The sequence below is a fragment of the Arachis ipaensis genome, chromosome B02, assembly GCF_000816755.2.
Source record: "Arachis ipaensis cultivar K30076 chromosome B02, Araip1.1, whole genome shotgun sequence".
Taxonomy (NCBI): domain Eukaryota; kingdom Viridiplantae; phylum Streptophyta; class Magnoliopsida; order Fabales; family Fabaceae; genus Arachis; species Arachis ipaensis.
In genome coordinates this window covers 65,189,826-65,201,710 of record NC_029786.2, presented here as the reverse complement: position 1 = coordinate 65,201,710, position 11,885 = coordinate 65,189,826, and the positions used below count along the sequence as shown (strand labels likewise).

Sequence of the window (11,885 nt, the reverse complement as noted above, 5' to 3'; positions counted from 1 at the left end):
TTCCATAACCAATAATAAATCATACTTCCCTGCAATTCCTTGAGAGACGACCCGAGATTTCAATACTTCGATTATCAATTTTATTGGGTTTGATTTAGTGACAACCAAAACTTTTGTACAAAAGGATTCTCTGTTGGTTTAGAAACTATACTTTCAACGAGACTTTATCTGTAAAATTCTTTACTAGCAGAAATCAATTCGTCAGTCTTCTAATTGTCGGTATATATGGCTAGCTGGCTTAAACTCCGCGAGTTGTGGCTAGATCCTTATGACATTATACTATGTATTTTGATATAAATTGTATCTATTTCTTGTGCTTTAAGTTAGTTGCTCCGTTTATGCATTTTGCGCTTTTCTTACCCTAACTTTGAGCTTTATTCCTTCATCGGGCTTCTAGATTATATTATTCTTTCTATATAAATATGTATAAGCCTTAGAATTTTCGTAACCTTTGGCTAACCCTTGCTTTACGGCTAGAGGTAAGGTTTGGGTTAACTGGGGTGTTACAACTTCAGCTTTGGAACAAGCCATAGCCTTCCTAGGACGACTGACCCTACCAAACAATAAAGTTTTTGTTGCATTGTTGAGGAGGAGAGTGACTTACCGAATATTACTGCAAATTTCAAGGGGGCTCATGTGGTGCTACGCCCAATCAATACTTTCATAGAGGTTGCATATGGTGTGGTGTGCTTTGTAATTTTGCCATCAAAACAAGTATCTATTTTTAAGAACATTGCCCATATCAACTTCTTAGTAGGATATGTTCATGATGCTCACGCTGTCAACATCAACAACTCCATGAGAGGGTTGTGCAACACCGCAGCAATGCCGTAGGGGAAGAGTGGTGCGAAAACGGTGACAGCAGCAGTGGGCTGATCATCGGAGGGTGAGGCGCGGGCTGACCGACGGAGGTGGAAGCGGTGTCGGCGGGAGGCAGCGGCAGTGTCGATATGGCCGGCACACTAATATCATTGTCTCCCAATACTTTCTCTTCTCTTATTCTCTTATTATATATAAATAAGAAATAAGATAAGATGTATATATATCTATTTTAAGACCATTTAAGTTAATAGTATATACGCCATGTGCAAATAGTATAAGCTGCACACTTGTCAATGAAAGAAAGTTTAATTTCACTTGTCGTGCATTTAACTATTCACTATTCTCTTATTATATACTAGTAGGTAATCCGTGTATTCGCACGGCCTTAAATAGATTCCTTTTAATTAATTTTATTTTTAATTCTTGGATTCTAATTAAAATATAGAATATTCAATTTAGTGTTACAATTGATAATAATGACTATACACTTGTGAATATTGTTATAAATTTACGATGTAAATATAAGATGATTAAACATATTTAGAGTGAAAAGGATAAAAAAATAATATAATTTAAAATTTAAAAACATATAAATGGTTAAAAACGTTTGTGATGAAGTCAGAAAATTTCTTAATATACTTGCACAATAACTTACTTATTCCCAATAACAGTTTTATCCAAATATTCTAGTTAACTATTACAGACCATTCAATTCCATTTCAATAGCTATTAATTAAATAATTCTTTTCACACATTGATCACAAAATAAAAATTATATTCTAGCTATTAAAACTAAAAACTAAACATCAAGCACGACACTCGTCCATATGCTCTTCAAAATTATAATTCGAATCTTTTAGAATAGCAAGTTGTTGCTCATCTCTCGGAAACAAGTCACTACTATATTTAACACTTGGGCTATGTGAATATTTGGCACTCTGATTAATAACATCCTAAATAACATAAAAAAAGCAAAAATATTCACTGCAAAAAAATACCATTTATACAAAAACTGAACAAAAATCTTTAGTATTAATATCTATTCATATACTTCATTAAGTATACAATTTTATAGGGATTATCTTGCATTGTGGATCCTTCAAACATGCAATGTCACTTGATGGGTTATTAACAGAAATCTGTATTGTTTTAGAAAAAAATAAATTAACATACATATATAATTAACTTACATTAATAATTTCAAAAAAACTGAACAAAAAATAACTCATTTCCACATATTAAGAATTTAGATGGAGGCAACATTTTTTTTCAAAGGAATATGAGAATCATCACTAAATCAAAAAAATGCCTTTAGATAGAAACAAACGGAAGTAAAAGGCGAAAAAGAAAAAAGGTTCTATAATTATTGTTTAGATCTTAAAAAGATAAAATTAATTTAAGAAAGAACCTTAGTCATGCTACATAATATCAAGTAATAATATATAATACCTGGAATACGATGTTTTGCATGAGAATATAATTATAAAAAGATAAAGGAGAATGCAAATATAATATAAAAAACATAAATATAGTAATAGGCATAAATCGAGATTATCTCTTACTACTCAATTCTTGAACTTAGAATATATAAATTGTAAATTATATCACCAAAGCAATCAATAATATATAAATTTACACTCAATTTTATATCACTAATTGCATTATATTTGCATAATCATTTAAAGACATTGGTTGAATAGCTTCTTTTATCATATTATTTTTCTAAAATAAGAATTTTGAGAGTTGAAGCAGAGCTAAATAGTAGAAAAACTCTATCACAGTAAGTGATCTAATTAGATTAGGTACAAAACACTGCAATTCAAAATATAATTTTTCAATTTTTAGTAATGTAAAAAAAGTTGATGTCTTATATTGTAGAATAAAGACCACAAAATTAAAACTTATTCGTTCATGACTTCACACAAATGAAAAACCAACCAATTATGTATATACCACTTTCTTTATATGCACATTTAACAATCCAACATTTTTTTTCTTTCATTCACTTATATATTGATCATGTTTCAACTTGAACAAAGAACAACAAAAGAATATATTTATAGAAAATTTTAATACATTCATTAATCGTGAAGCAAACCTTCCTTCACTAATGCTTTTTTATAAGCAAGGAAGTGTTATTTCCAAATCAATATCTGTTATGACGAAGTAGCAAACAATTAGGGACATCAAAAAAAGAAAATTGTAAAAATTATATTACACATCTTGTTCATGGATCTAACTTTAAAATTAAAGTTAACCAAAATAAGTATCAATTAATGGAGAACACAAAATTATACTGACAAATGGCAACACCAATATTTCGTTTTAATGTATACAAACAACATTTGTTAATTACTCAAGAGATGGAAGTTATCGGAGATAAATTGTTCAGACAAGTTCAATAAGAAACACATGCTTTGAAAATCAACCTTTCCCCCATTTGTAGTAGGACGTTACTCACTCCATAGATCCAAAATTTAAAAAAAAATGGATATTTAAATTGGGGCTATCATCATTATTCACACATGAAAGAATAATAAATTGGAGATGATACCAAAACTTTTCATCATAATTCATAACAACATAATAAAGATTACATCCAGAGAATCAAACTTGGTGCACAGGTGAATGAGCTTATATTAAGATCAAAGGTTTTTGATTACTTATTTCTATCCTCATGCACAATCTTATATAGGAACTATTCACAAAATCCTAATTTCTAACACAGGTCCAATTTCAATTAATTTGTATTGGAAGACTCAACAAACCCATACTTCCGAAAATTCACATTCATCATCACACATTAAAAATTAAGTATTTCATGCACAAATTTTGTCTTCTTTTTTTCTTTTGTTGAACTTCTGATCATTAAAATTTAATAAATTAAAGCAAACCTTAAAAGTATCAAATACACAATCTAAATACACAAGAGTAAATGACTTTATTAAAGAGAAAAAAATTAAGTTATACTATTCTTTCTTTAATTGTATGTTAATTGTTAACATTAGTTAGCAAAACCTTTCTTCAGCTAATACATTGAAAATTCAAGTAGCCAAGCACCAAGGTGAGCAAGAAAGAATAATCTAGGAAACATCAAACCATATTCAATCATTCTTGAACCATGGCTTTCGAAGGACGGTTTAATAACTAATACCAATTTAATCAAAAGAAATTTCAAACAAATTCAGCACAACCAAAAAAAAGCAAAAAAGAATCTAGTATCTAATATTACACGAATTTGAAGCTTTTGTCATTAATAGTTAATTTTTTGAATGCCACAAAATTAAGAAATAAAAGACATGAATTGAGATAAAAGTTATAGCTCAACTTCTAAACACCTAAGAAAAAACTCGACTTAAAAAAAGAAAAACTAGAATTCAGAAATGCAAATCATTAAAAAACCAGAAAAAAAGATATTTGAAGGAGAATAAGAAAGAAGAGTGATCCACAAGTTAAAATATGTACATCACCTACTCCCTATGACTCACATGCAAACTTTTTTCAATTCTGTAAAGGAGAAAGATTATATCCAAAACAAACATAAGCTGATGTGAGAAATATAACTGCACATCTATAAAAAAGTACTGACTACCTCAACTACCCTCAAATCTTATGAGATATCGTGCCACCCTGTAATATAGAACCTAAGAATATAGCAATAATAAATTTAAATAAACAATTTACTTAACCAATAATATTAGATGCAATTTCCAAGGTTCCTAACTACTTCAACTACTCTAACATGTATCTATAAAAAATTAACTACCTCACTTGTCCTAACCTCCTACATTATAGTTGACAAACCTATGAAATAAAACTTAAGAAGTGAACTATGACTCACATTCTTGTAAACACAAAAGAAAATGTCAATGACATAATGAAGCTAATAAAGCTGTACTAAAGAAACCTAATAAAGCTAACATATGAAGTTGGTAAAACATATGATTCAGATAGAATGCAAATGCTGCAATATGTCATCATTATTCTGTAACAGAACAACAATAAACATCACATAGTAGTGGTGACAAATAACAGCAGTTGCCAGCAGGTATTTTCTTTGAATTAGTACAGACTCGGAGATTGTCAGTCCTTTATTTTGAATGATAAAACCAGTGAATTTTTTAAATGAATACAACACGTGTAACTGCATGCATCTTAAGTTAAGCAACAAACCAAACCTTCCTATTTCAAATCAACCAATCCAATTAGGTGAAAGTAAATATAATTAGTTTGTTTGAAAATCATTTACTAAAATAAATAAATAGCACAAAGAAAAAATATTTTTGTTAATTAGATCAAGGCTTCAAAGGCACATACAAAAATTGATTCAAAAATTTTCATTCTATTCTCACACAAAATAAAATGAAAATTAAGATTAAATACCTTAATTCTAAAGTTTATTGTAGATCACAAGTACCACCTAATGAGAGTTAGCTCAGAAGGACTGGGTTGAATTCCAAGTAAATCTTATTCTAATTAATCTCAAAAGCTCTAATCTTAAAATCTCTCTTGGGAGGAGTCATGTGCCAGTTACCACTATAGATTCTGGGACTTAAGAGTTTCCTTCCTCACCTTTGGTCAATCAGAAACAAAAAAAGGTTGTAAGTCCTTGGTGAATTCTTTCTATAAGATACTTAGTCGGACAATCAAAGGAAAGGAAAAGACAAATAAAACTGTGCTGAACTATTTCATTTCCACTAAAAACCAATCTTTCTAACATAGGGAAAGGACCTTTCAACGTCATAAAATGCTATATTTGCTAGAAGAAATCAGAGACATTGATTCACACATTTTAAAGAGTTTATCTTCATCTTAGAGAAAGAAATATATGCTGAAAATGAAAAATAGTTAAAAAAAAGGTGAAAAATCAACATCTCTAACACATACACATTTAAGAATATCCAGAACGACAATTTGCCAATTTTTCTAACCAAAAAAGAAGTTTTATCTGTTAACATGAAAACATGATTCTTGATTTTTAGATTACAAATTTCCATAAATATAATACAAAAGAAAAATGATCAAATAACTTTTATTAGAGAAATTATTATCGACTATATAAATGCAGATTAGAGCGAAGAAGAACAATAGATTAAGAATAAAACAGAATAACAAACCTGAAAAAAGTAGTGATTAAAGACGATTATCCATGTCCTTAAAATAATGTAGAACCAAAGATTTGATAAATTTTAAGAAATTAAAAATAAAAGACCAGAAATTTCAGAAAATAAAAGTTCGTACCCCAAACGAAGGTTGACCTAGCGTCGTCTATGTTGAAGCCATCTTAAATTTCATCAATGGAGGTCCCGAATGAAGCCACCATCTCTCTGTTGAGAATGAGACAGAGTGGCATCAGTGATTGCGACAAATCGGTAGCGATGCACTGGCGGGGCATCGAAGACGCACGACGTGGAAGAGCGATTGCGGTGAGCAGCATTGCCAGAGGAGAATAAGGTGTTTCCGATTCAGCTTGAAAGGGAATCATCGAGGATGAATGACCTAAAACCAGAAGGGTTTGAATAAAAATTTAAAATTAAGAAAAAAACTGAAATTGAAAGAAGAAGAAAAAAGGAAGAGAGATGCGTACAATTGTTGAAGGGGAGAAAAATCAGTGACCATGGTTTCTCTGAGTTATCTTTCTTTCTCTCACTTCCTTTCCTATTTTCTCCATATTTCTTTGTTGAGCTTTTAACCCTCTATAACAAAGGAAAGGAAGAAAGAAAAGTGGGCTGGGAGTAGTGACAGTAGTACACACCTAATTCCTTTGACCAAACAAGACAACTCATGCTAAATTTTGAAATCTAATAAACCTATCTGATGTAGTGTGTAGAACAGGTTATAGCTTATTGAGATGAACAAAAATATATCATATGAAGCTTCTAATTTTTTGAGAATTCTGATTTTTAAAAAATTTAAAATTCTAAGAAAATGCCATGTCAGCTTGAGTTCTTCCAAATTTACTAGTTTAAAAGATAAGATAAGATAGATGCATAACACACATTACATTCATATCTAAAAAATAACCACAATATCCATTTTTTTATTGTTGCTTGACAATTTGGCAAATAGAATTTTCCAATGTGAGTTGTGGAGAAATGTAAAATTCTACTTCATGTGATTTTTTTTTTATTAATATAAAGTGTATTGAGTAGTTCCACATTAATAGAATAATTCAATCACTTTATGTTAATCTTTTTTATTTGAGAGGTTAATTAATGATATTATACCATAATCAAGAGTAATTTATTTATATAAATCGAATATAAATATCAAATTTTTCTGAGTGTATATGGGTCGAGTAAAATTGGGTTTGTTTTAATTTGAATTCGACCATAAATATATGCTGGATCTAGTTTTTAAACCCTAATCCGATCCTAAACTCGATGAAACCTAAACATTTTCAGACTACAATTATACTGGGTCCAAACTCGGTGAAAATTGAACCTTTAAAACTTTAACAATAATTTATAAAGAAACTTATTTATAAAGAAATTTATTTATGATGCACTTATTTATAAAGAAAAAATTTGTTACCGAGAAGTCGTTGATATTCATATTTGAACTTGAATTTGTCCAAAAATTTTAATTTGATGCTTCTTTGATCTATTTTCTAATTCAACAAGTGTGATTAAAAATAAAACAATAATTTTATAATTAATATAACATAATATTGAAATTAATTTAAAATATATATACCTTTTTTAGTTCTCTTAAGGTGCATATAGTCGAGTGAAGCTAGGTTTGCCTTGACTCACATCCAACCTTAAATAATGATCAGATCTATTTTTAAAACACTTATTTAATTCTAGATCTGATAAAATTACATCAAATTAGCCTCTAAAATATTCTGATTCAGGCTAAATCTTCGGATCGAACCAAACTATATACACCCCTAATGTACAATACGTAAAACCCATACAAAGACAACGATTTATAGCCAACTTCTCACGCATGCATAAACTCATCGACAAACCCACGTTTTATGTTCAAGAGAAAAAATATTGATTTTTTATTATTTTGATACATTTAGTTAAATAATAATTTATTTATTCAATGAATTATTAATTATACAAAAGTAAAAATTCCAGTTACCTTCATTTTTTTCTAAATTGTAAATGTACATTATAATTAAATATTTAAATAATATCACTAGTAAAAGTCTTTAACACAGTAATCTCTATCATCATCGTTCATAATTTACTATGCGTTTTAATTAGTAGAGTAAAAGAATGGTTAATTCATTGAGTTAACTTCAACTTTAATTTTTGAGATTTGCAAGTTGCTCTGATTTAATTTTTGAGATTTTAATTGTTATAATTTGGTCTCCACATTTAAAAAAAGGAAAAGTATAAGTAACCAATGTATATTTTATACAATGTGTACAATGAGATTAAATTGAAATTAGAATTAAATTAGAGACAATTAATCAATTTTGAGTAGTTTCTAATTTAAATTTTGAATTAAATCATGATTTCCGTTAGTTATGGTAATTAATTAATTTTGAGTAGTTATGGCAATTAATTAATTTTGAGTAGTTTCTCATTTAAAATTTGAATCAAATCATGATTCCCGTCAGAATCAAATTAGGATGATCTCCCTCTCTCAATACGGTGTAAACTCTTCTCTCACTCTCTCCTCAAAGCAAAAACTGGTACAATGCCGCCACGGTTACCAGTCGCCGTCGGACATCGCGCCGACACTCTTCCGACTGGCGCCGTCGTCCGCACAGGCCACCGTACGTAGGGAAGACGCGCATATTGTGGGAGTTGAGCTCGCAGCACTGCAGCAACCCGGAAGTCCAGCACCTCCATTACAGCCGGTTTGTGTCTTCTTCCTGTCGCCGGATGTTCACTTTCTCTATGAATGTGATGTTTACTCTTGGGTGCTTAGTTGTAGACAATGATTGCTGGTTATGATTTATACACGTTCACATTGGATGTTCGTTTTTATATAATTTTGGATGTTCACTTTCTCAGTTTTCGTGGATGTTTATTCTTCAAGTAATTCAACAAGACACAGGCAACAGCGCTGGGATGATGCGAGCGCGGGGTTCGGGGCTGCAACTCACGTCGACGACACTGACAGTTGCAGGTCACGGATGTTGGGCCGCGTGAGGAGTGACGGAGGTTCTTCCGGCGAGGGCATTGGCGCAAGGAGACGGAGCGCGACAGTTCCTGTCACCTGGAACGGAAGCTACACGTCACGCAGAAACAGAGCGGTAGAACGCAGGTTACTGCGCACACGGCGGGGCGACGAAGAAAGGAGATTTTTCTGCGGAACAAACAATGGGGTTTTTTGGAGGGTAGGTAATGGTGGGTGATGAAGGGTTAATGTGAAAGAATAATTTGGAGTAAATTGGGGGTAGAAATCACAAAAAGCAACTAGAAATTAGGGATAATAATGTTTAATTTACATTATTAATACATATTGGGCCAAATAAATAGCCCATTATACATATTGTATAGATATCTCATTGTCTTCCTAGCGGGACTCTTAAAAAAATGCACCACTGCAGTCTCTAATAAATAGCATCCCATTCTCAACTTTTTGAAATTTTTTTTGGGATAGAACATTATGTTCGTCAATACCTCCATCTGCATTATAAACTCCAGTTAATTAATGAATAACTAACTAATAAATTAATTATGAGCCGAATGGATTAAGAAACTAAAATCTATAATTTAGAAGAGTGAAAATAATTAGAATATCAATTAAAATGCTAATTTAAAAAATTTTGTCCCAAAATTAGACCAACAGTCTAAAACGAGTGAATTGGGCTCATGTTGGGCACGGCCCAAGGCCCACACTTATAACACCCTTATCAGCCACACTTCAGCCACAACACTCACCATTTTATTAAAGGTGGCTACTCCAATGAAGATTTCATGATTGTCATCATGTGAAGATACTTCATTTTGACCATTAGATGATAAGTTATAGGACTTTATTTTTATATGTTATAAAAGTATTACCTTTATTTAAAGTGTGATTAAATAAATAAGTCACACTTTTTAAACAAAGATCATCATGAGAATATGGTTTTGGCATCTTCATTAGAATAGTTTCCTTCTTTAAAAACCTGAACTTTGCCCTAAGAGAGAAGAGAAGAGAAGAGAGGCTATGTCACTATTCATCATACCGATCAATTGTTCATAACTATTGATTCAGAGTTCTGATTGACGAGCCATTTTTGGCCACGCGTTCATCTCAGATACCTCTTCGATTCTATCCAAGGAAAGTGGTAAGAAACTTTGAATTCTCTACCCAGTTCTTATGTTCCTTTAATTTTGTGTTTTTGGTTCACAGTTATTTAGAGGTGCTCTAGCATGGGTTCTAAGTGGATTCCACCCCAAACTCAAGTGGGTTAAGATAAAGAATCTCAAACCCCTAATTTTGACAATATATGTGAATACCTAGGTTAAATTATGTAAAATTATGTGATTAAATGACATAGAGCTTGATTAGATTGGATTTGGGGTGAAACAGAATTAGCCCGGTGCAATTTGGTGCGAAATTGGATCCAAGGATAGCCTTGGTATGGCTTAGAGAAAATCAAAGTGTTGGAGGAACCGCCATCTAAGAGGTACAGATTTTAGTTTTGAGTAGGCATTATGTAAGATTATGTGAATGCCTAGACTGATTGCTCTAGGATATAGGATTGAATCGAATGGTTGATGTTGTGCTAATTGGTTGCGAATTGTGAATTGAGTGATTATTGAGTGAATGAATGTATATATGTATATATGAATGAGCTAAATTGATATATGAATTGTGGTATGTTTAATTGAGTAAAGAATTTGCCATGATTGAATTGATTATTTGAATGATGATTAATTTGGTGGTGTGATTGAATGGTAAGGTAATTATTGAAAGATAACTTATGAAGTTGGAATGACTATGTTAGAGTTTATTTGTTTAGGTTTGGATTAATTGGAAATTGATTATTGGGAGTATAGGAGGTTTGTAAGTGGTTTTAGAACGGTTTGGAATTGAGTTGAATGGAAAATTGGTGAAATTGAGTAAAGGTTCAAATTTGGTAAAAACTAGTTTTTAACCAATTTTGAAGTGTTGTAACTTGGTTCTCAGGCCTTCAAATTTTGTGAAACTTGTTTGAAATGAAAGTTGGATTTGAGTTTTATGACGTTCGAAGAACGGGCGGAAAATTATTTCTAACAAAAAAGTTATGCGCATTTGAAGTTTAGGGTTAAAAACTGAATTCTGTGATAATGCAGCAAAATCAAAATTTCTGGTATATGTGCCCACACACTGTATGTGTGTACGTACGGAACAGAGGCAAGGGAAGTGCTCGTGCGTACGCACGAGTGTGTGCGTAAGCACAGCAAGGGATTTTTGCAAGTGGTGCGTACGCACAAGCTAGGAATTGCGTTCGGGTGCCTGTGTACGCACAGTATGATGCGTACGCAGAAGTTCTGTTTTCATACTTAAACTATGTTTTCAACTATTTAATTTTTTTGGCATGTTTTTAAACTTCCATAACCCCAAATTGAGTTCTAACAACTTGTTTTTATGCTTGAGAATGAGTGTTACCACATGGCTTAGATTATATTGATAGTTGGAGGAGATTGTGGATTAAAGTGATGAATATTGATGAAAACGTGTGAGTAATGAGTTTACTGAATACTAGATTGAGATAAGACATGAATGATGAGATTGACAATGACTGAGTATAGCTAGATTGGCTGGGCTGGCAAGGTCTGGGTGATGAATTGAATAATGAATTTGATTGATATGAGACTCCTTAAGTAGACACAAGGGTTGTGGTTTGTCCCACTTGCTCCAAGTTGAGATGATTTGACCTTTCCGGGTAGAGGCAAATGTGTGGTTCGCTCCACTTGCTCCAGATTAAGATTGAAACTAAATATTGAATCTGAGGATTGAAACTCCCTAAGTAGATGCAGTGGTTCACTCCACTTGCTCCAGGTTGAGACTTGTGACTTTGTTGACCCTCTGTTGCAAGATATGGCTGGACACTTATATCATTCCGGATGATTCCTCTAAGAGATGTAAATTCTTCTTGAGAGATGTCACACCGAGGGACTATC

At 31.8% G+C, this 11,885-nt stretch overlaps 1 long non-coding RNA gene across 1 annotated transcript; it reads right to left on the bottom strand.

Moving 5' to 3' along the window:
- On the bottom strand, nucleotides 1,615-6,587 carry LOC110267747. The gene is made up of 3 exons (XR_002355649.1): nucleotides 6,410-6,587; nucleotides 6,064-6,321; nucleotides 1,615-1,961 (listed from the first exon to the last, which is right to left on the bottom strand). It is a non-coding gene; the product is annotated as an uncharacterized LOC110267747 (long non-coding RNA).